Below are 23,802 nucleotides of genomic sequence, written 5' to 3'. Positions count from 1 at the left end.
CATAATTAACCCGTTTTCAGCACTGATCCATTGTGTAGAACAGCCTCCTTTTAACCATGTAGTGGCTGTAAGCAGCTTTAATGTATTTTTCTTCCAGAATTTTTTTTCTTCAGAAATAATCCCTTGTTTATTGAATTTGGAAAGCACACAAGAAATATGAAAGAAAAAAAAAAAGAAGTCACTTATAATATTTCTACCCAGAAGCAGCCTCTGTTAATGTTTTGAATTACAGAGATAAACAGGCTAGAGATTGAGGTCAGATGAATATGGGTTTCTATCCAGGCTTCTTTTATGTATTCTTGATAAGTCTTATTTTTCTCACCTATGAAATAGAAATATGGATATTATCTCTTTTATCTGATATTTTCTTGATTAAACCAGATAATGTACATGAAGCATGTAGCTCATTGGTTGGTGCACAGAATGCATTAAAAAATGAGCAGTGCGCTTATATCTCCTATTCTTTTGGCTACAAACGTTTTGCTTTGTGGAATCCATGTGGTCAATGACCTATTTTCTGTTTTTTTTTTTTTTTTAAAAAAGGATGAATCCCCTTGTTCCCATATCTCTTTAAGAATCACTCTCTAAGTATCCTTTTTAATAGATTTCTTTACAGACCTGAATCATCCTTAAACTTTTCCCTTGCATGTTTAAGGTGTTTTTCATCCTTCTTTATTATAAATAATTATTTGATGGATATCTCTCTTCATCAATCTTTGGTGGCAGCTTGATTTTCTGGTTAATATAGTGACTGCATCTCACATGGGAAATGGGCAGGATTCCTGCCAGCATCCTCCATTGGAACTCTTGCCGATGATGGATGGGAATGTTATGTATCTGCACTGTCCAATATAGTAGCCACTAGCCATGCATGGCTATTGAGCATTTGAAATGCAGCTAGTGTGACTGAGAAACTGATTTTTTTTTTGAATTTTTAACATTATTTAATTTTAGTTTGAAGAGCCCTGTGAGCTCATGGCTGCCATATTGTACAACATGGACTTCTGCTGTTCTGGTTCAAGGAGTAGAGTAGACGTAGGCTGGGATTTGTTTTTTAGAGAGACCTGTCAGTGAAACATCTAGCTTTATCTTTTGGCCTTATCTTTATCTTTGGCCTTAATTTTCTGGTACAGGTACTTAAGTACTGGATTTCCCCTTTCTTTGTGTGCATTCTTTTTATTTTGGCAGATGGTGGGTAGAGGACATGTCACGTGCCAGCTACCATCTTAACTCAGAAGCTGACTTTAAGTTTTGCTGATGTGAGGACAGTTCACATTGTCAGTGACAAGAACATAGCTTAGTATGACTTTGGTCTAAAGGGGAATTCCTTGGCTTGCGTTTTCCATGTCGTTGGCTTTGTTAGTAGGTTCTCCCAAAACAGTGGCAAAGATGGCCGCCAATAGTCTAGGCTTACATCCTACTAGCCTGGGCCCTAGCAGAAGTAGAGAGGACTTCTCCCTTACAGATCCACAGAATGACCTAGACCTGGATCTTGTTGAACTTGTTTTCATTCCTGAGTCCGTCCCTGTGGTTATAGTTGGGGAGGTAGGATTCGTGTCAGTTGGTCAGCTCTGGGCCCAGGTCTGTATAGAGCTGAGGTGAGTTCCCTGGTAAACGACATGGTCTGCCACTGGGTTGGGAAACGTGTTTGTGAGGAAGGCACATGCTGCACAATGGATAGTTGCCGCACCATATCTTTGAAGTATTCTTGGTTACCACCAGTTCTATTCTTAGGAAAACCGTTTTGTCAGGGGGGAGGGTGGATTTTTTTGTCTTCTGAATTGCTATCCATTGGCATAGCAGGCTTTTATCGCTTAATGGGACCATTCCCTTACCCCAACGAGGGCCAAGTCTTCTGATGATGAAAGCATTGGGGTGTATGGGTTGTGTCTGGTCTCACTCTGTGACAGTATGCTCACAAGCTAATTTCTTTTCCCTGGAAGGTAGGTAACTATACCCCAGAGGGTGAATGAGGTTAAATAAATCGATGCATCTATTGTGATTATTTTTCATTATGAATAAAGCAAAAGATATATTGCCTAAGCCCCTTCCTACAAGTATCTGAATCAAAGCTGATGGGATTTACATGTCAGACTTCAGATAATCTAGGAATCTGGTGGAGAGTGGGTACTTCAGTCCCCAGCTGGTGTGTTGCAGCAATATCTTGGGACTTACGGGTGTAATTAAACCATCCCTATTAGTAATTACAAAAAGGGACTCACTGCCCTTAAACGGGACTGTAACATATCAGATCTTCATAAAAGCATGAAGCTAGTTATTTCATCAGCAAAATCCATGTAGAAAATATTTTATTAATGTTTCAATTTTCTGATTCAGCCCTTTGTGTAATAAAATATGGTGGCTCAAGCAGTTTCCTTTTTACTGTTCTAGTTCGGCCTTGTAAGAGGGGCTGGAATTTTGTAGTACCATTTATGCCAATTTTCTTTTAAACTCTCCAGTATAAAGCATATCAGCAAATTAATATTCCCCGACCGCAAGATGAGATTGACCTCCTAGGTATAAGTTCATTTCTTGTCCCAACATCTACTGTACCGTGAAATTAGGGGCCTTTTCTTTATCTGTCTATATATTTTTACCTCATTTTCACTGTGGCAGGAGTTGTGGTGGGGAGCTCAATCCAGATACTGGGTCACCTTAACGTATTATCAACTTTTACCTAGTCAGTCATTACTGTATAATGACGCAGGCAGTGTCATGAACACAGCTCGCTTTTTGGTGCTATTTGATTCCAGATGGAATGAGAGACAAACTGTCTATACTGAGAAAGAACCTAAAAACCATGGCGCACAGGCTTGGTGAAACTCTGTGCTCATCTTGGCTGTGTCGCTTGTGCTGAATCGAGTTACCCGCAGGCAGGTAAAAGAAAGGGAGCTCTGATAGGCTGTGCATCGGGGAGTCTTAAGATCTTACAGGAACACCTGGGATCTCCTATTGAAAGGTCCCCTAATAATGGGTCTGTGATTAAAGGAGTGAGACTGATACAAAGTGAAGGTCAAGCAATGCTTTATTTCATGCCAAGCATCGAAAATCAAACTGACCGGCCAGGGCCATCTCTTGCAAAGAGGCGACCTGTCTCTGCCTTACAGACTAGCTTTTAAGGGCAAAGGCCTTGTGGTTGGGCCTGGCCATGCACAGGTGTAACATATAGATTGTAACACAGAAAGCTGCACAGTCATGCTAGGTCACACATAAATGACCAATTGAATTACAATTTACCCTATAGTAGATATTTGAACTAGCCTATCACCTTGGTCAGAATTGGCGCCCAAAAGGTGCCCAAAGGGCGGGTCCATACTCCTTGGTAGCTAGGGAGACAGTATGCGCCCCCACTGATTGGATACCTCCACCTGGCTTGACCCACCCTTATATTTGGGCTTTGTTACCTGGGACTGGTTTCTGGGACTTGATTTTAAGTAAGGCCTAGGGGGAAAGGGGGCAGGGACAGTAAGTTTTACTGTATAAACAACAAAGTCATTGTTTAACCGGATGGAGTTGCTCTGGCTAAATAGGCCATTACACTATCAGCTTAGTCAGAAGACCTGTGTGTCCTTGAACTACTTCCTTGACTTCTCAGTGCCTACCTTTTCTTGACAGAGAAAGAAGGGTTTGGATGAATGATCCCTAAAATCCCTGCCCGCAATAACTCTCTGATTTTTATGCAGACCGACACTTTTTGTTCATCTATAGTAATATGTAATGACTACTGTCTAGTACACAGTTATACACATGCTTCCCCCCTCTCAAAAGTCTTTCTGGGTTCTCTCATCCCAGGCTCTGTCCTTCTCTGTTCTTACTATACTTTTCACCAATGATACTCTATATTAGAGTGGATATTTTTTTGTGTCTTTCTTTCACCCTCGAGGCTGTGAGGTCCTTGAGGGCAAGAGCCTTCTCACCCATGTCTTTTCCATATAGGAAGAGTATTTTGCAACACGACACACGATCAATATTTGGCAACTGTAAAGATAAACTTTGCATTACATTTTAGAGATTGTGCAGGGAAACACAGAAACAAACACAGATAAAAATTTATCTGAAAGGGGTACCCTCTATAGCTGTGGCGAAAGTGGGTCCTTAAACTACGTCCAGTAAATTCAGTAGTTTCTCAGGGAGATTTCACTTTAATGTATATGAAATGCCAAATTTTTGCAGTTGAGCGGAGAGGTAAATTATTTGGGGCCGATAATGGAATCCTTGTATACATTTCTGATTATTCAGCGCCTTATGGTAGGGCCATGCTATGTGATTTCCTATCATGTCAGAATGTGGCCTTTGTGGCGGTGAGGTCATTCCAGTGCTTTTAAGAAAGAAGAGAGAGCTTGTACTGTCCTCACTGGTGTTTTAATGTTTTGAGGTTGTTTTTGCCTGGGCTCTGGAGGAGCGAGTCTGCAAAGCAAGACAATGTGAATACATCTCCCCAAATCAATGAGAATTGTGCTGTCCTCTAGAAAATTAGGTTTGAGCCACATCAACGTCAGTGCCGCAGACTGAATAAATCCCATTTCGTGATTGCACCGTGTATGAATTGTGTAATGTGCCTAGATGGGCACGAGCTATGATTGCTTCTCTTTCCTCAGCATTACTAAATGGTAATGCGGTGGATTCATGGGAGAAGTGTCTCAAATAAACAGCCCAGGCTACATGAGATAATTTAGGGCTCGCACTTGGGAAGTCTCCCAAGTGGACCCGTGTAAGATGTTACTATTAACTAGAGACAATGGGGAAAACACTCTTGGTGACTTGTTTTGAAAAGGAAAGGAAAGGGAAAGGGAAAAGGAAAAGGAAAAATAAAAAGATACTGGTGTGAAGTCCCTGCATCATCTTGTTTTATGCGGTGTAAGTTTGTTGCCAAGTGGGAAAAGACCTCTAGTCTGGTACCTCCAGGGGGAGTTCGTGGGCAGGCCAGATGACCTTCCATAACCTTTGTTCCTTTAGCCACTTGAAATAAGTGCCTCCTTTGTGCTCTGCCACCACTGTAGGTGTAGGGGTGGAGGTCTGGCAGGGGTGGGTTGGAGTGCCTACATAGAACAGCTTCACAGGTCGAATGCCCACTAGTTTTTCATTCTCTCCACCTTGGGTGTTAAAAATTCACCTGAAAAATAAAGGCTCCTATACCAGTGCACTGTTCGTTTCGTGCACAGACCTGCAGACGCTCAGTAACGGTGTTTCAGATCGCCAGCAGTTGATACTGGGAGGTGAGCCCTCATAGGGATGAGCCCTTGGAGCTGTGAAAGGCTAGCTCCATCGGAAGTTCAGAAGACATGTAATGATAATTCCAAAGGCCCTCTTATCTCCTAATCCACTGGAAACTACCTGTAAGCTGAATTCAGGTACTGTTGGGGGCGTAAGCAGCCCTGTAGTCGGTGAGGACCCAGAGCACTGGGAAAGTAGGACTGGCATTATAAGCTAGCGCTGTTGGTCTTAGAGCAGTGATCTCTTTCAGTTCAGCTTTGGCTCCCCGTGTCATAGACTCGCTGGGTCTTCACTGTAAGACAGAAACCCTAGCATTCATTGAATCCATTGGATCTGTTCTGGCTCAGGCTGATGCCTCTCAGTTTTCTTCCTTAAATGGGAATGATCAGCTTTCATGAGTAAGCAGCAGTAAATTCAGTCCAACATCCTAGCTGTGTGACCTTGGACAAGTCATGGCACTTCCCTCAGCCTCACTGTCCATATCCATAAAAGCGGGCCTGTGAGCTTTAATGTTCTAGGTTATATGGATGGGATTCTGGCACTCAGCACTGTGCTTGCAACATCACTGAGCTAATGAGAAGCATCTGGGCCCTCTGTACTCCACGAGTTACTGGGATTCTCAGATCTGGCCTTCCTTTTCAAGCATATGCATGGTATTCAAGTAAATATACCTGTCAGTGCCCTCATTTATTTTAGAAAATGGTAGAAGCCTACCATTTTCTCAGGTCTGAGTTACTATTAAAATTTTATTTAATTAGAGCAATCTCCTTTTGAGATCAGGAAACTGTGCCATCCGTCCATTTATCATGTTATTCTCTTATTTAATATTTATTAATATTAGGCACCTGGTGTATGCTTGGGGCTATGCACGGTGCTGAGGAAACCAACAGAGTGAGATGCAGTCCCCTTCCACAACCCTCTCCCCATTCCCCACAGAGGAAGAGCACCCGTGAGCTACAAACCCGTCGCTCTTCATTGCGCTGCCTTTTGGTTCTGTGTGGCTGGGATGATGGTGCTGGGGAGCTGGGGGACCTCCAGTAGAAGAGAAGGTGGGGGGAGAGTTCCTCAGCTCTGGCTCCCACAATCATTCATCATTTCAAGCTGAAACGATAGACTGAATTCGAGGGCAAAACTGTGACAAGCCTGTTTATCAACAAAAGCCCCACCGGGAGTCGGAGAGCATTTCTTCTGCTGATGGACTTCCGTATTGGACAAGCACACACTCAGAACCCAAACCCAGCCTCAGAGTCCGTGTTCGGAGGAAATAAAGGGCCACATAGAAAATGAAAGCACAGTGGGCACCCCGCAAGGAGTGGGACAAAACCCAGAAAGTTCTGAAAGGCCTCTGTGTGGCCGGTCCCCAAGCCCAGGCCCGCACCTCCAGGAGTCTGACTGTGGCAGATGGGGTAGCAGTTCGCCCCCGGCTTGTAAACGGCGCATGGTCTTGCTTTGCGTTTTCCCATAGAAAAGAAATACCTTTTATTATAAAGTCCCAGATGAAAAGGCAGCAGTGAAACGAACCGCTTGCGGTTGAGGAGAGGATTATGAGAGGACAGTTAGGACATGGACTGCGACTCAGCAAAGTTTCCAGAAGGGAGAAAAATATCCCCAAACAAACAAAAAATTGTTCTGTCACTTGCATCATTTAAAAACCCGTTGTGTGCAGGTTTGTCTTGTCTCCCTTGTCCCCAGCCCTGCCCGCTGAGCTCCTCCTTGTTGGTCAAGGCTCCGGTCCATTGGCCTCCCCTTTCTCAGGCCTCCCTCGATGGTCTCCATCACATGGATGGCTGTTGTCGTCGTGCTCCACAGCCTCAGCCCCAGGCCCCACATTTGAGTTCTTCATGTCCATGTGGGTTGCCTGTGGAAGACCCCAACAAGTGTCCCTGAATGCATGGGCTGTTGTCTCTTTCTCTCTGCATTTCCTTCCCTGCCTGTGGGCCTGGCTCAAACACTCAACAATGTTGACTGAATTAAATATCTAGTATCTCTGGTGAGATTGGACGATCACGTGGAGGTTGCTCACCCTCCTGGGGGTGTAGTGTCCTCCGGGGGGAGAGGGCATGTGGTGGGAGAAAGTGGGTGAATTATGCCTGCCTGATGGGCAGGTGACACAGCAACCAGAAAGCCAAAATTAAAAACTGATCTTCACATGCAAGAAGGGTTGATTGAGTCAAACATGGTAAAATTTAGGACAGAATGCACACTGTTGCCCTTGGACGCAAAGCATTAATATCGAAGCAAAATAGCATGTGGTGAGTATCCGCCTGTTCTTATGAAGGAGATGGGGGAGGGGGACAATTTAAGTTCATACAAGTCTCCAGGAAGCTGCCCAAGATGTCTGTTTTGTCCTGGGGTGGATTTACTGAAGAATTTAGTAGCTAAAGAAGAATTTGGTCTTGGGTTCTTGTCTCTGCTCTCTGGAGGACCCGCTGGAAGTTCAAGTACATGAGGACACACACCTGCCTCTCATGCCAGGCAGTGACGGGCATGGATGTGGCGTAGACTCTATGAATATCAGTGACCTGGGGACCGATCAGGCTGGAGTGTGTCTGGAGGAAGAATGCTGAGTGGTCAAAAAAGAAAAAGAAAGAAAGAAAGAAAGAGATTGTCCCTCAAAGAATTAAAAAAAGTACTAGAAGCAATCTGAGATATTTATACTTCAAGACACGTGTTTGTTGGCAGGGATGGGTGTGGGGGAAGTATGGAGCACAATCACTGTCTTCGAACATTTTAAGAACTGCTGTGTGGAGTGGGAATTAGAATTCTTCTGTTTGTCATCAGGTGAGTGGAGGTTAGAAAAAGCAAGTTTTGGCTCAAGAAATGTCTAAGTGTGAAATGGCTTGTGTGAGGCTCAAAAACTTGAGGGAAAAGGGTACTACAGAGGATTGCCACATTGGATTGGGGGATGGGGCGAAATGATTTTTAAGGATCCTTCTGATTCTGATGTCTTATTTCTATTGAATATGTAGTTCCTTTTTGACCCCAGAAAAAGATTTAGAGTATGAAAATAAGGTGAAGAGTTCTCATTTTATTGCGTAAAGCATGTTTATTTACATCATTCAAGTGAACTCTCTAAGATACACATGTGGAGGAGATATTATTATTGTCAGTCTGTAGATTAAAAAACCTACAGACTTTTTACAGACTAATGACTTTTTCAGGATCATTGGAGGAGCTGGGTCCTTGACTTCATAACGAGTGTTTACAATCTGGTTCTCTGTGAGTAGTTAGACCATCCCTAAGAGGTAGATTCTAATCTTAATTCCATTTTATAGATGAGGAAACCAAGGTATAGAGCACAAGTCAAGGTCACCTACCTGTGAAGTGGCAGAACCAGTGTTTGAACCAGACAGTGTGATTTCATAGCTCATATTTTTAACCTCTGTGCTAGCATGCATATCTATAATTAGCGTAATATCTCAGCTGATGAAATGTTAAAATTGTGAAGTCAAAGAGCAATCAATAATTTGTTTTGCCATCAACCATTCAAATGATCCGAATACAAAGTTAACAACTCAAAGTGTGCCCCCCCCCCCCCCCGGGACAAACTGTGGTATCCTGGAATCTGAAGGTTAACATGAAAAGTTGGGGGGAGAAAAAAAAGACATGCCTTCCCAAAGGACCCCAGAAAATCTGGCCCCTCACTCTTGAAAGTGGTTCATGATGCAGTTAGACATCACTTACCTGGCTTGGTCAGCATGGAGATGCTAGGTTAAGTGGATTTTGCGAAAACCTGCATCTAATGTTTTGAGCATCCAAACTTCTGTGTGCTTCAGCGGACAGCAAGTAGAGGAAGGGCAGCCTAATATGGTGGCTGACAGCCCGTGCATTGTATGTTCTGAATGACTTCTGGCAGCTTCTGTTTTTGCTGTGCCTTTGCCTACTCACCTGGTAGCTTATTAAAATGCTTCAGGTGCTTTGGCCCAACAAGAAGTGCCCCTAGCTGTGTTCCTCTAGCTTGTGCTCTGTTTTTTCACCGTTCTTGCTTTCTCTTCCTATGTCGACTGTCCACTCCCCCACCGCCAGCTTTCCTCTAACCTGCTGGGATCTGTTGGCTCCTTGATTAGTAACAGAAGGTAAAACTGGAAATTTTTAGGGAGAGGAGTTTGGTGTTTCTGTAAAACTGAGTCTAATAGCCTTTGTACTTAAGAAAGGAATGCCAGGGGCACCTGGGTGGCTCAGTGGGCTAAAACCTCTGCCTTCAGCTCAGGTCATGATCCCAGGGTTCTGGGATTGAGCCCGCATCAGGCTCTCTGCTCAGCTTCTCTGCTCTGCTTCCTTCTCTCTGCCTACTAGTGATCTCTGTCTGTCAAATAAATAAATAAAATCTTAAGAAAGAAAGAAAGAAATGCCATAGATATGTAGAGAAAAGAGTCTCCAATATGGTAGCCATGGGAGCCCTGTGGCAATTCACATTTCAGCTAATTAAAAGAAAACATCCGGTTTCTCAGCCCTACTGGCCACATTTCAGGGGCTCAGTCGTGTCCTGTGGCTAGTGGCTGGGGTAGGAGAGTGGGCAGATAGCACAGATAGAGATCATTTCCGTCATCACCAAAAGTCCTCTTGGCACTCATTGTTCAAGCGCCTGTGGCATTGAGGCTCGAGGGTAAATGGAAGCCGAAAGACATGGGTTCCCTGCTGGCTATTTTGTAGTTGAGAAGGGTATTTACTGGCTCCCAATCTCCTCATCTGCAAAATGGAAATAATAAATCATTACATCACAGGCCGGTCTGAAGATTAACTACAGTGTCTTGTAAAACAGCTCTTGGCTTGCAGTACTGGGGTCCAGGGAAATTCATTTCTGGAAGTTACCCGTTGTATGTGGCGTCCAGTCTGATAGGGCCGGTTTGTGAGGCCGAGGTTTGCAGACCCTGCTTCCACAGAAACCGTCCCCCTCGATACTGAGTATGTAGGAGTAGGAGTTAACATGCCTATTAGTTACTATTTGCTCCTCGGATGCGGTGAATGGCAAACATAATCTTTTTTTTTTTTTTAAGATTTTATTTATTTATTTGAGGAGAGAGAGAGAGCATGAGAGGGGAGAGGTCAGAGGGAGAAGCAGACTCCCCACTGAGCAGGGAGCCTGATGTGGGACTCGATCCCTGGACTCTGGGATCATGATCTGAGCCCAACGCAGTTGCTCAACCAGCTGAGCTACACAGGTGTGCCAAACATAATGAATTTTTAAAGAGTAAATGCTTTTAAAGAGAGTAGGTAAAATACTTCATATCTATCAGGAACCTTTTTTGTAATCTATTATTTTTTAAATATTTTATTTGAGAGAAAGCAGGAGCCAGGGGGGGTGGAGGGGCATGGGGGTAGAAGCAGATTCCCACTGAGCAGGGAGCCCTACTATGTGGGGCTCCGTCCCAGGACCCTGAGATCGTGACCTGAGCCTAAAGCAGCTGCTTAGACAACTAAGCCACCCAGGTGTCCCATTTTTTGTAATCTAAAGACCACATTTCCCGAGCCACCATCCAAGGAAAATTAGACCGGTGATGGCTTTCTTTTCTCAAGTTAGGTTTGGGAAACCCTGCAATTCCTCTTTCCTTTGAATTTCCTCTTGGAGATTCATAATGTGCAGGTTAAAGGTTCTGAGAAGTCCTGCTGGAAAGCAATTATGTTTAACTTTTTTTAACGCAGTGTTTTGAGCTTTCATGGGTGTGGCACTCCTCCCTATTCTTATAGGACACTTATTAAATAGTTTTTTACAGAAACCATTTTAAAACATATACTGCTCTAGGGGCATTGTCAACCACTGTTTTCCAGAGGCATCTGTAAAAAGGCTTGAAAAGCATTTCCTTCTGTGCTAACCCCTAATTCTAACATAACAAAAGGGATGTGGTGCCCACAGCTCCCTCTTCCATAGTTCCTTAAGGAAAGGATAAATCTGAAGCTAGTTCAGGACCTGAAAGTAAGCTACTTTGTCAAGGTTTAAGGTTCAGTAAACAGCAATTGAGATCTCTTGTATTTCAGACAAAACTGCAAAGGCTGGTTTTGTTCTTGGAAATGAGAGACTAATGGAACCGTGCTTCCGTTGGACGGCCAGCAAGTTTCCAAGACCTCTGTCCTCAGCAGTCTGTCCTTGCAGTGTCCTGCCCATCGGGTCTGACCGTGGTCTTAGAGAAAAAGGGAGATGTGACTCAACCAGTGTCCGTGAAGGGATTGCTTTGAATAAAGCTGAGCCTGCATTGGCTCTGGTAATGTGATAAGATCTAAGAGAATGGTCTCCTCGTTGTTCTTGGCCTGGACCACGTGATAACACCCGACAGCTAGCCTGCTCACACACGCCGCTCCCAAGGTGGTGGGACGCTGGGGACTTGAGTCTAGCAGGGAAGGATCATGAGCACATTCTCGAATCAAGTTTCTGGATTGTAGATGTCTGTGCCTATCTGTCTGGGTGGATATCATCTCGCTCGCTCTCTTCAGTCCTCTGTCTCAGGGGCCGGCAAAGAAAGGAACCAGCTAATAAGTATCTGTGGCCTGGCAGGCCGTTTGGTCTCTTCTGCAACAACTCAGATCTGGTGGCATAGCTCAAAAGCAGCCAGAGATAAGACAGAAATGACTGTGTTCCAGTAAAAGTTGCTAAAGCAGCCGGTGGGCCACATGGGGCCCACGGGCCCAAGTCTGCTCACCTCTCGTCTGTCTCTTTGGTTATCAGTGTGAGCACCAGTTTTGGCTGTTTTTGTAATGCTTGCCTGAATCAGATTGTGTGTGTGTGTGTGTGTGTGTATTCATCTACCTTTAACAATAATTTGAGGGGTGCATGGGAGGCTCAGTGGGTTAAGCCTCTGCCTTTGCTCAGGTCATGATCTCGGGGTCCTGGGATCGAGCCCCACATCAGGCTCTCTGCTCAGCAGGGAGCCTGCTTTCCTCTCTCTCTTTCTGCCTGCCTCTTTGCCTACTTGTGATCTCTCTCTCTGTCAATTAAATAAATAAAATCTTTATAAAAAATGCTTTGAATGTATGGCTAGACGCAGGCTTCAGATATCTTCTGTGAAGTTATTTCTATCTGCGAGTGTCGAGACGCGGGTGTCACGTGCGTCTTACATCTCTCTTTGTTTCCCACAGCATCTCTTTGCACATAGTATATGTTTAGTAAATGTTGGTTGCTAGGTAAACAAATGAACTATGAAATACATAGGACTCATGCTCTTAGAGATTCAAGTGTAACTGTGCCTACAGAAGCATTAGTTAATTGATATTTTTAGTTTGCTTTCCAGGTGCCAAGCAGGGAGCTAGATCTGGAAGATTCGGCCGCTAGCAACAGGACTTGGCAGCTCTTCTTGGTGCTCTCACACAGGATAGAGTCTGTAATAAACACTTGTGAGTTAGCATACTCACATACTCGTTAGTGTCACAGCCTTCCAGAAAGCTCTATCATGAAGATGCAGCAGATGCTTTGGTGACAGCCTCTTCTTTGTCCATACCTCTGCGTGTATTCTGTATCCCTCTTGCCTCTTAGAGTGTCCCCATGGCCATGCATAGTGCTGGGGTACTAAATCCTTGCGAATGAATGAATATTCCTGGAACCAAAAACATAGAGCTTAGTGTGTTATTCTGGAATGAGCTTTAGTTGTGGGCAGGGCAGCTGGGTTCAAACGGCAGCTCTGGGCATGGGCAGGCTATGGTATGGATCAGTTGGGCTTCTCCTGGACAGCAGAAGAAAAGGCATGGTCAGAGCATTTGAGTGGCTCAGTCAGTTAAGCGTCTGTCTTCGGCTCAGGTCATGATCCCAGGGTCCTGGGATTAAGTCCACAACGGGCTCCTAGCTTAGCGGGGAGTCTGCTTTTCCTTTTCCCAGTCCCCTGCTTGTATTCCCTCTCTAGCTGTCTCTCTCTCTGTCAAATAGATAGATAGATAGATAGATAGATAGATAAAAAGAAAAAGCATGGTCACTGGGAACAAGGTTGAAAGACTTCAACTATTTATGACAAATGATCATATGTGTCCTTTGAGGCTGAGAGCATGGCAGTCAAATGGTCGTGGTAGCCATAGGGCGTGCAGACCTAGAAAGAAACACAGCCACTGCGGGAGGAGGAAGGTTGGGAATTTGGAGATCCCCAAAGCAGATTTCCTCCATGCTGTCAGCTGGGACCATAAGTAAGGTTAAAGTTTGTAGCAAACAAATGTTGGAAGAAGAGAGAAATAGCAAAAGAAAAAGAAGAAAAAAACAACAACCCTAAAACACAAGATAAAAATGCTGAAATCATGACAGGCTGACAAAATGAACTTAAAAAGGACCAAAGCTGGCTTTCTTTTTGGTTTCTCCTTGATTTCTCCTTGTCTCATTCCGGGAGAAAGCTGAAATTGTCTTGGCCAGGTCCCTTCCACAGGAAGATTTGAGAGCAGGAGTCGCTTTGTACAGGTGGAGAAAAAGGTTACCTGCCAGGGCTCTCATTATTCACAGCCCCGGGAGGAGGTCAGGGTCCCGGCCTGCAGTATTTTGCACTCCCAAATTCAGGAGCTCCTGGTGATCTTCATATCGGGAGACTAATCGCAGTTATTTTGGTGTCTGACTAGAGCTGATAGAACTGAAATGAGTACCTTTTGCAAAACATTTTTAGCGGCGTTGTCTCACCTAGGCTCTGGAGTATCCCTGTGAGGGTAGGTGTTAATATCTCCATTACAGGCAGAAATGGAGGCCCCAGTTAAATGATTTGCCTAAGGCCACACAGCTAATGAGCAGCAGAGATAGAGGCTGAATCCCATCAGGTCTTCTGATTCCAACTCCGTATTTTTTTTCACCAGGTCGGGCTTCAGAAGGAATGTGAGGGTCTATTTAGGAGGGCCACTCAGGGCCAAAGCCCTCATGGTCCCTAATAAGCCCACGAGCAGGTGCAGTACTGACTTTCTAAAGAAAATTTGGTATGTGTGAAGGGCACCACAGCAGTCCTGGGGGTCAGAGTTAGCAGTGTTGGTTTTGGGGTTCGCACTCCGGCCCTCTTTTGAAAGCTCTGTGGCTTGGAGCAAATTAGTGAACAGGTTTGCTTCCTCATCACTTGCTGAGGCAGGCGTGAATTAATGTATGTAAGGAACTAGTCGGTCTTCCGGAATTGGCTTTATTTTTATTGTTGCTGCATATGATGCTGGTTTATGTGAGGGCATCTAGGTAGCCAGATGATGGTGTCAAGGGAAGTACAGGGCTTCTTACCCACCACACATTTCATCTGGGGGGAGACCATTTCAGTGTAGTTGATGTAGGGAGAACTCTTGGTCTGGATGTTATCTGAGTACATGCTCTGTAGTTGCTTGCTCCTTCCCTCTTTCTTGTTTCCTTTTCCTCCATCCTCTTATCCTCTCTCCCCCGTCCTTCATTTATTGTTGTTGTTGTTGTTGTTATTGTTGAGGCTAGAAAGGTAGGAGGATCAAAGAAGCAGGATGATAAGAGCTTATCATCTATGTAATGAGGTCCGAATGGCTTTCCCCCCAGAAGAATATTGCAGTAGAGACTGGGCAGCATGAACTATAGTGTGTTTCCTACCAAAGTTGCACCCACGTAGGTCCACAGTGGCCCCGTGTAGACTGCTCTCCAGTGAGCTGGGGTGGTCGGGGGAGGGATCTGAGCTGGTAGTGGTAGGCGGCGGCCAGATGAGGGAATGCCTTGTGTTCCATCCTGGGGAGTGTTGACTTGATGTTGAAAGTCATGAGGAACCACTGGAGCCTTATGAACTGGGGAATTAATTGATCGATTGGCTTCTTGGAATCAGTCTAGAGTAGAGGGTGTGATGGGCAGATGGAAATTGACAAGAAAGGAGGCAGGGAAGTGGGCTAGGGGATTAGGAGAGAAATCATTAGGACCAGAGCCAAGGCAGCGACAACAGGAATGTGAAGGGAAGATGTGGGTTTGGGGGTACGTAAAACAAGGCTCCAGCCATGTCTCAGTGGTGGAACGGGACAGAGGGTTGACGCACGAATCGATAGTGGTGTGAAAGAGAACGTCTCTGAGTGTTTTCCTAAAAGAATGACATAAAAAGGAGACAGGCACCGCTGGAACGACTTCAAGGGTCCCGAATAAAAGAAAAAGCAATACAGATCCCAGGGCATGTTTTCAGATCATGGTGTTGAGGCTTCCGAGTGGGTAAGAGGAGGAGACGTTTGTGAGAGCGAGCCGTGTTCGGTAAAGACGGGAGATCTGGGGTCATGGAGAAGGGAAGTGCTAAAGTTGCGAGGGATAAAGAAGAAGAGAAAGAAAACCGGGCAAAGAAATCCAGAATGGGGAATGAGCTGCGAGAGCAGGAAGCCAAGCTCGCCTCCGAAAGGGCTGCCTTTGTCTGCAGGGCACAGACAGGGAAAGAAAGGGGAAGGAAGAGGGGCTTTCAGAGAAGGGGGTGGCAGCAGAAAGGAAAGTCAATGGAGATAACAGGCCAACCGTAGGTGGGACACGAGTTTCAGAAGGTGGAGAGACACAGGCAAGGGGAGGGAGCATTGAGCTGCGCATAAAGCTGGCGCAGGGTCAAAGGCAGCCAGAGAAAGAAGAAGGGGGTACAAAGGAGCCTTGAAGAGTTCAATGAGATCACTTCAATATGGGACAGAACGGCCCACACAAGGACCGGGAAGCACAAATAGCTTGAAATGCCAAAGGCCTGTGGGGCTCTGGCAAAGGGGAAGCTAGTTATAATTTTAGCCCAAGGAACAAGGCTGTCTCGCATGATGGAAATGTTCTGGGTGCATAGGGACTGCGAGGTCTGGTCAGGAGCAGCAGAATCCTATATAAGGACTGGCTGCTTGTTTAACAGACATCGGGGTGGATGTATGAAAGGAAATCTTTGTTGAAAGATATATGATCTCAAGTTGTACTTATTCCGGAGGGGAAATAACCACATTTGTGAATGCCCATGTCCCACAAGGAGAAATGTGTCAGGGAGAATGTCTGCCAGGATACAAGGCCATAACTGCATGAGGGAGAAGGGGGAGCGTTGGGAGGGGGTTCCAGCAGCTCATTAATACGCTGGTAGAGGAGAAGGAAAACTCCCCAGCACTGGTTGAGAATCTCTGTATGACTTGAGAAGGACAGGGGCAAGTAGAGTAGAGAGATCGTGGGCTTAGTTGAGGACGCCTAATTTCTTTTTTCTTTTTTTTTTTTTTTTAAAGATTTTATGTATTTATTTGACAGAGAGAAATCACAAGCAGACGGAGAGGCAGGCAGAGAGAGAGAGGGGGAAGCAGGTTCCCCGCCGAGCAGAGAGCCCGATGCGGGACTCGATCCCAGGACCCTGAGATCATGACCCGAGCCGAAGGCAGTGGCTCAACCCACTGAGCCACCCAGGCGCCCCGAGGATGCCTAATTTCAAATCGGTTTTTTGTCTAGTGAAGTGACCTGGTGTCAGGAATTTGACATCTGACCCTTAGTTTCCTCAAAGCTTTGCAGTGTTTCTAAAGTGATTAGAAGAGGGATGACGCGTGCGTGCATGTGTGTGTGTGTGTCAGCAGTGGACGGTATGATTTCGCAGAAATACATTTTATCACTAAATGTAGAAGTTCTGAAGTTCAAAGTCAAAGATGGAACAGTGGGAATTTCCTTGTACATTTTAGTTATTATTTTATTTTTTAAAAGATTTTATTTATTTATTTGAGAGACAGAGATCACGAGCAGAGGGAAAAACAGGGAGCCCAATATGGGTTTTCCCTGGGATCATGACCTGAGCGAAGTTGTATTTATTCCGGAGGGGAAATAACCACATTTGTGAATGCCCATGTCCCACAAGGAGAAATGTGTCAGGGAGAATGTCTGCCAGGATACAAGGCCTTAACTGCATGGGAGAAGGGGGAGCGTTGGGTGGGGAAGGGAGCCAAAGGCAGTTGGTTAATGACCGAGCCACCCAGGAGCCCCTATTTATTTATTTTTAAGATTTTGCTTATTTATTTGACGGAGAGGGAGGCAGGCAGAAGGAGAGGGAGAAGCAGTCTTCTTGCTGAGCACAGAGCCCAATGGGGACTCCATCCCAGGACTCTGGGATCACAACCTGAGCTCAAGGAGTTAACCAACTGAGCTACCCAAGTACCCTCCTCGTACATTTTAGATAGGATAGAATTCTGACACTACTCCCTAGCTCCAAGCTGCTGCTTTCCACCTGGCATCTTGTCCTCATGATGATTTACAGAGGTGGGTGATATTGCTTGGAGAGGTTAAGTGACTTGCCCTAGTCTCTTTCCTGCAAAGTGGAGGAGCCAGAGTCAAACTTTTGGCAAATCCAAGCCTTATTCTGGGCCTTACCATGGGGTGGGGGGAGTGGCGAGCTGGATAATACCTTAGGAAGTAGACTGATCCTGCTGATTCCACTGCTGAGATCCCTGCGGGCTTGTCCGCATGAGCCTCCCTGCCCCTCCCTGACCCCAGGCCAGGCCCATGGGAAATTGCATTTGGCCTCTTGGAGCAATATAGCCAGAAGGCAGCCCACAGAGGTGCTCATGGATTAAGCAAACGCAGGATCCTTCCACAGCTGGGTTCTTCCCGAGCTTCAGCTTCTTGGAGGTAAAAAGTGGTGCCACTAGTGCCCAGTTTTTGGTTTCCTCTCTTCATTTGAGAACTCAGGTGTGAAGATCATGCTCAGCTATGAAACAGAAAAAGAAAAATACAGATTTGAAAAGAGCAGGTGAAGAAGGATGGGTCGGCCATGATGGAGGAAGGAGCACGGCAGGAGCAAGGACCCAACCGAACACAGTGACCTCTGGCCACTCTTGGAGTCTTTGAAGGCTCCTGGTGTTCACCTGCAGAGTGAAGCTTCCATCCACTCACTGGTCGCTAGGGTCCTTTCTGGGTCTCACAGGCTCTGTGGTCCGTTAGTGAGTATAGCACCCATGTCCCTTCCTTACGGTCTCTGCCTCTTTGTAACCAATATTCTAGAGCTGCCCTTAGGTTCCTGTAGACTCTAGTAAAGCCAATAGGAATTCTGTCCCATCCTTCTTATGGAAATAAACTGCACAGGCCCCTTCTTTCAGGGAGCTGAAGTGGTGGAGAGTAAACAAACTGACATTGTTGTCCTCTGGTATCATTCTGTCTGTCTGACCCCCTAGCTTGGCAGCTTTTGGAGGGGTGAGGACCACGCCTTATTTATCTTCCAATCTCCAGTGTTGAATAGTGCCCTTTACCTGTCTGGTCAAAGAGTGAATAAATGAATGAATGCCATTCCTGCCATTTACGGAGTGCTTCAGACTAAGTAAGGACGCCACATTCATGACCTTGTGGAAGCCCCATAAGGACCCAGTGAGATGGGAGCTCCCCGCTCCCATGTTACAGTGTGTTTGCAGAAACTGGCCCGCTCAGTCACTCCCCCAAAACCCCCTAGCTAGGGAAGGGGGCACAGACACACTTGGGATCAAAACCTTGGCTATTGTGAACTCTGTCACCCGTGTTCTGAACTCAGAGGAATGTGAATCTCTTAAGAGGTGACCATTCACACCTTCCCAAGGGAAGTGATCCGTGAACTGTCCGTTCCTTTGGAAGCAAAGTAAAATCATCAGTGAAATGAAGCACAATTTGGGTGCATTAGATAGTCTCCATGGCACCCAGCCATGTTGGGGACAACATGAATGGGAAACCCTGCCAGATGGCTACAGTTAACTTGCACTTTGCTCTAGCCCAGTACCTTTTTAGCCCCTTATCTTTCTAGTCCCCTGCCTGCAAGCCTGAATCCCACCCGCATCAAGATGTTTACTCGTTTCTCCGAGTGCCTCATGCTGTCTCTTGCCTCTGGATTCTGTACCTGCAGAAATGTAATTACAGTCTTGGTCTCTGACTCCTCAATGTGGCGGAGTCTCCTTGAAGGTAGGGGCTCCATCTAATTTAGCTCCGTGCTGCGGAGACCTGGCCGGGGGCTAGCCCTTGCTAGTTGCTAAATAAATGTTGGCTGAGTGGATGCATTACAGATGATCCAAAGGGTGAATTCCTAAATGCCCCAAACCTGCACACACAAATGGCGTATGAAGCTATTTCTGCCACACGTCTGGTTTTATATAGGCCAAGCCGTGCCTCTGACAGTGCACCTTTCTGAAATATCAGAGAACTGGAGGGACCTAGCCCAAATCCAAGGAAGAATTTTATGTGGACTCAAGACTGTCTATTTTTTCCCTTATCAGAACATAGTAACTTACTTTATTTGTGTTGATCCCCGATGTTTGCATAACAGCTAATCCATCAGTTCTCCTGAGGTCAGTGGGAGTCCATAGAGGGCTGCAGTCGTCTTGAGACGGGGTGTCCCGGCGCTGCTGCTGATCCCAGGCAGATCCCACTTTCTGTGCTCTTCCTTATGGAAGATCTCAGTGGGGGTGTATCACGTATTTTTCTAATCCCTCCCTTCTCAAAGGGCAGGTCATAGGGTGAGGGCAGGGCTACGTTGCTAACGTGATTTATAAACATCCCACACATACATCTTTCCTGATCTTACATTATTATTTTTTTTAACTAAAAGTTTAACTGTGGTAAAATACACATACCATGAAAGTTACCACCTTAACTATTTTTGAGTGTTGGATATATTCATGTTGTTGTGCAACCTATCTCTAGAACTTTCTCTCTTGCAAAACTGAAACTCTGTGCCCTGAAATACCTCCGCATTTCTCACTCCCTGAAGTCATTGGCAACCGCCATTTGAGGTTTTTTTTTTTTTTTTTTTTTAAAGATTTTATTTATTTATTTGGCAGACAGAGATCACAAGTAGGCAGAGATCCAGGTAGAGAGAGAGAGAGAGAGAGAGAGAGGAGGAAGCAGGCTCCCTGCTGAGCAGAGAGCCCGATGTGGGGCTCGATCCCAGGACCCTGAGATCATGACCTGAGCTGAAGGCAGAGGCTTTAACCCACTGAGCCACCCAAGTGCCCCGAGTTTTTTGTTTTGATGACTGACTGCTTTAGATGGCCTTGTGTAAATGTAATCTTACAGTATTTACTTTTTGGGGACTGGCTTATTTCACTTTAGCCTGTGTCCTCAAGTTTCATTTGTGGTGTAGCAGACGGCATAATTCACTTCCTTTTTAAGGCTGAATTTTAGACCATTATATGCCTACACCACATTTGCTTCTCCATTCATCTGTTGGGCATTGGGTTGTTTCTACCTCATATGTTTGCTGTCTATCTTTGGAGAAATGTCTTTTCAAGTCCTCTGCCCACTTTTATTTATTTTTTATTTTTTTAAAGATTTTATTTATTTGACAGAGATCACAAGTAGACAGAGAGGCAGGCAGAGAGAGAGGGGGAGGCAGACTCTCTGCTAAGCAGAGAACCTGATGCAGGGCTCAATCCCAGGACCCCAAGATCATAACCTGAGCCGAAGGTAGAGGCTTTAACTCACTGAGCCACGCAGGTGCCCCATCTCTGCCCACTTTTCATTGGGTTATTTGTTTTCTGTAGTTGAGTTGTAAAGTTTCTTTATCTATTCTGGATATTATACCCCTTTATCAGATACATGATTTACAAATATTTTCTCCCATGCCTTTTTACCTTGTGATGGTAGCCTTTGATTCAAAGAAGTTTTAACTTTTGATGTAGACTAATTTATCTATTTTCACTTTTGTTGCCTGTGCTTTGGGCATTGTGTCCAAGAACCCATTGGCAAATCCAATGTCATGAAGCTTTTCCTCTGTGTTTTCTTCTGAGTTCTTGTTTTTTCTTTTTTTTTTTAAAGATTTTATTTATTTGTCAGAGAGAGAGAGAGCGAGAGCGTGCGCGAGCACACACACAAGCAGGCAGAGGCAGAGAGAGAAGCAGGCTCCCTGACAAGCAAGGAGTCCCATGTGGGACTTGATCCCAGGAACCTGGGATCATGACCTGAGCTGAAGGCAGCAGCTTAACCGACTGAACCACGCAGGCATCCCCATATTGGGGGTTTTATAATTTTTAGGTTTTACATTTAGGTCTATGATCCATTTTGAGATGATTTTTTATATAATAGAAGGTAATGGTCCAACCTCATTCTTCTGTGTGTGGATATCCAGTTTTCCTAACACTGTCTGTCAGAGAGACCGTCTTTTCCCCATTGAATGCTCTTGTCTCAAATCATTGGACTTTCTCCACAAGAGTTTACTTTTGGGCTTTCTGTTGTATATTTCTGGTCTGGAGGTTTATCTTTGCGCCATTCCCATACTGTTTGGTTTACAGTTATTGACCTTTATTCTCCGAATAACAGGAGGTTCCAGATGCAAGTGCCAGTGAAGCCATGAACACGTTGAGGTGCAAAGGTGGGACAATGACATCTCCGGGTCTCCCGGCCAGTAATTTGCAGAGCTGGGCCTTTAAACTCTTTACTGTGCTACAAAACCTGTTGCATCCTGGGCCAAGATACTTCACCATCAGGATAAGAGGACCAGACTTGAATAGGCTTTTCTTCATTGAAGGATCATTGCTGTTGGAAGGGAAAAAAGAACTAGTATGTGTTAGGACCTCTAAATACATTTTTGACGATTAATGACTTTATAACTGTTCAGTAACTGCAGCTCTTTCATAACCTTGATTCCATGCATTCCACATTCCTCCCTCTGCCCAGCGGCTCACTCTCTGTAATATACATTAGTCAATACTACAGTCTCTAATGCTCTGGCACATCTTTCATACTACCGTCTGCCCCCCAGCTGTGGCATTCTTTACCCTCTCCTCCTTCCTCTACTTAAATTTTTCCCACAGCACTCATAGCCTCTAACAGACTGAGCACTGGCTTCTTTTTTTTACTGTTTCTTGTTTTTGTCTGCCCCTGCCCACTAGAATGTTTATTCCCTGAAGCAGAGCTTTTCCTTTTGTTCATTGATATATACAATGTGTATGTGTGGTAGGTAGCCTAATGGCCTCCAGAGGTTCCTGTGCCTTAATTCTCAGACCTCTGGATCCATTACCTCCTGTGGCGAAAGAGACTCTGCAGATAGGATTGAGGTTAAGGACACTGAGATGTGGAATTATCCTAGGTTATCAAGGTGGGCTCAGTCTAATCACCCAAGTCCTTAAAAGCTGAGACCACTTCTAGGCTGTAGAGAGCCAGAGAGATGGCACCATGAGAAAGACCTCCATGTTGCTGACTTGATATCCGAAGGGGCCACAGTCAAGGAATCTGCCCATGGCTTCTAGAAGCTGGAAAAGGCAAGAAAATGGGTTCTTCTCTAGAGGCTTCAGAAAGGAATACAACCCTCTTAACAGTTGATTTTAACCCAGTGAGAACTTTGTGGGGCCATGGAAGCACTGAAAATACAATCATGTTGTTTTAAGCCATGAAATTTGTGCTAATTTGTTGGGGAAGCAATAGAAAATTAATATAGCACTCAATAAATATTTGTTCAAAGAATGAATGAAGGGGCCCCATATCAATGTTGGGAGTAAGGACTCATCCTCCTCGAGAGGGAACAGATTCAGCAAGATGAACCGAGTTGACCATTGGCTCTGTGACCCCCAGTTGGCTTCCTGTGTTTCTTGCCTTGCTGTTGTGTGAGAGGATGTTGGTTTGGTATTGACCTTTTCAATCACACACACCAAGCTACCATATTGGTTCATTCTCAGATCAGGAGTGCTCCAGTGTGGGTGTCTTTTGACTGGAAAAGGGAGAAGAATGAAAGTGTTGTTAGAGACATAATAAAAAATTTCAGCCTCTGCTCTCATATACAACAAGTAGAAGAGCCACCCAGCAGCTTCTTTGTTGTGACCTGCAAGAACCAGCCACCTTTGCCTTTAGCATCTGATTTGGGGAACCAGATTTGGGAAACTCGCTGGGTCAGGTCATCCCAGGACCAGGGGCTGTTATTAGATTGGGGAAAGCAGTGAGCTGAAAGTTGAATTTCATACCATCAATCCTCAGACAAATCTCAAAACCAGTGTCCAGTTCTTAATATTAAGGGATTGGTACGGGCAGAGGAGCTAAAAAGTCATATTCTTTGAGAATTGCTTGTGCAGACACCACAGATTTATTTCAGTGGATTTTGGAGTCTCTCTGCATGGTAGGCTAGCCAAGGCAGATGGTGTGTGGAGCAGAAAATAGTGGGGAGACTGGTTTCCTCACAAAAAATTTTCAGTGAAAACTTTGCTAGGATGGGCTGGGGATGCTGAGCAAAATAGAGACCATCCATATGAAAGGAGAGCGGAGAGGGAATGCAGCAGGCAATTTGCATGAGTGATGTATACAACTCCATGATACAAGGCAGTTTTTAATCTACAGACACATCATCAGTATTTTAAGAGTAACATCCTCTATGTAAAAATACTCAAGAGCCTTATGCTTTATGCTCTGGACTCCAAGATGATTACACTATCTCCATGACTGGTTGTAAGAAGCCTGGATTGATTACCCAAGGCTTGTTTCCTGCATTTCTGTTTCCCTCTCATTTGACAGGTACCAGTATCCATTTATTCCATTATCTTCTGAGTTTGAATTGGAAAAAATAAGCTTAATCAGAGCAGTCTTTCTTGAGTTATAAAACCAACCATGTGAAGATGCTTTGAATGCTGTTGTGCTTGTACATAACTAAGAACCAGCTCCTCGTGGTAATTTTGCAGGTGATTAGCCTGTCGTGTTGAAGCATCCCTTTGGGAATGACAAAGGAACACGAGGTTGTATTTCTTTACAATCAGCAAATTACTCAAGAGAATTTCTCTCTCTTCTCCCCTCCTCTCTCCCAA

The 23,802-nt window shown here is 45.0% G+C and overlaps 1 protein-coding gene across 6 annotated transcripts in view; it reads left to right on the top strand.

The window, feature by feature from the left end:
• Window positions 1–23,802, top strand: part of DAB1 (DAB adaptor protein 1) — a 1,141,240-nt gene that overhangs the window by 757,608 nt on the left and 359,830 nt on the right. The window lies entirely within an intron of this gene.

This window comes from Mustela lutreola, chromosome 10 (genome assembly GCF_030435805.1).
Source record: "Mustela lutreola isolate mMusLut2 chromosome 10, mMusLut2.pri, whole genome shotgun sequence".
Lineage (NCBI taxonomy): Eukaryota > Metazoa > Chordata > Mammalia > Carnivora > Mustelidae > Mustela > Mustela lutreola.
Note: the sequence above shows the minus strand (reverse complement) of the source record. Positions and strands in the feature narration are given on the sequence as shown.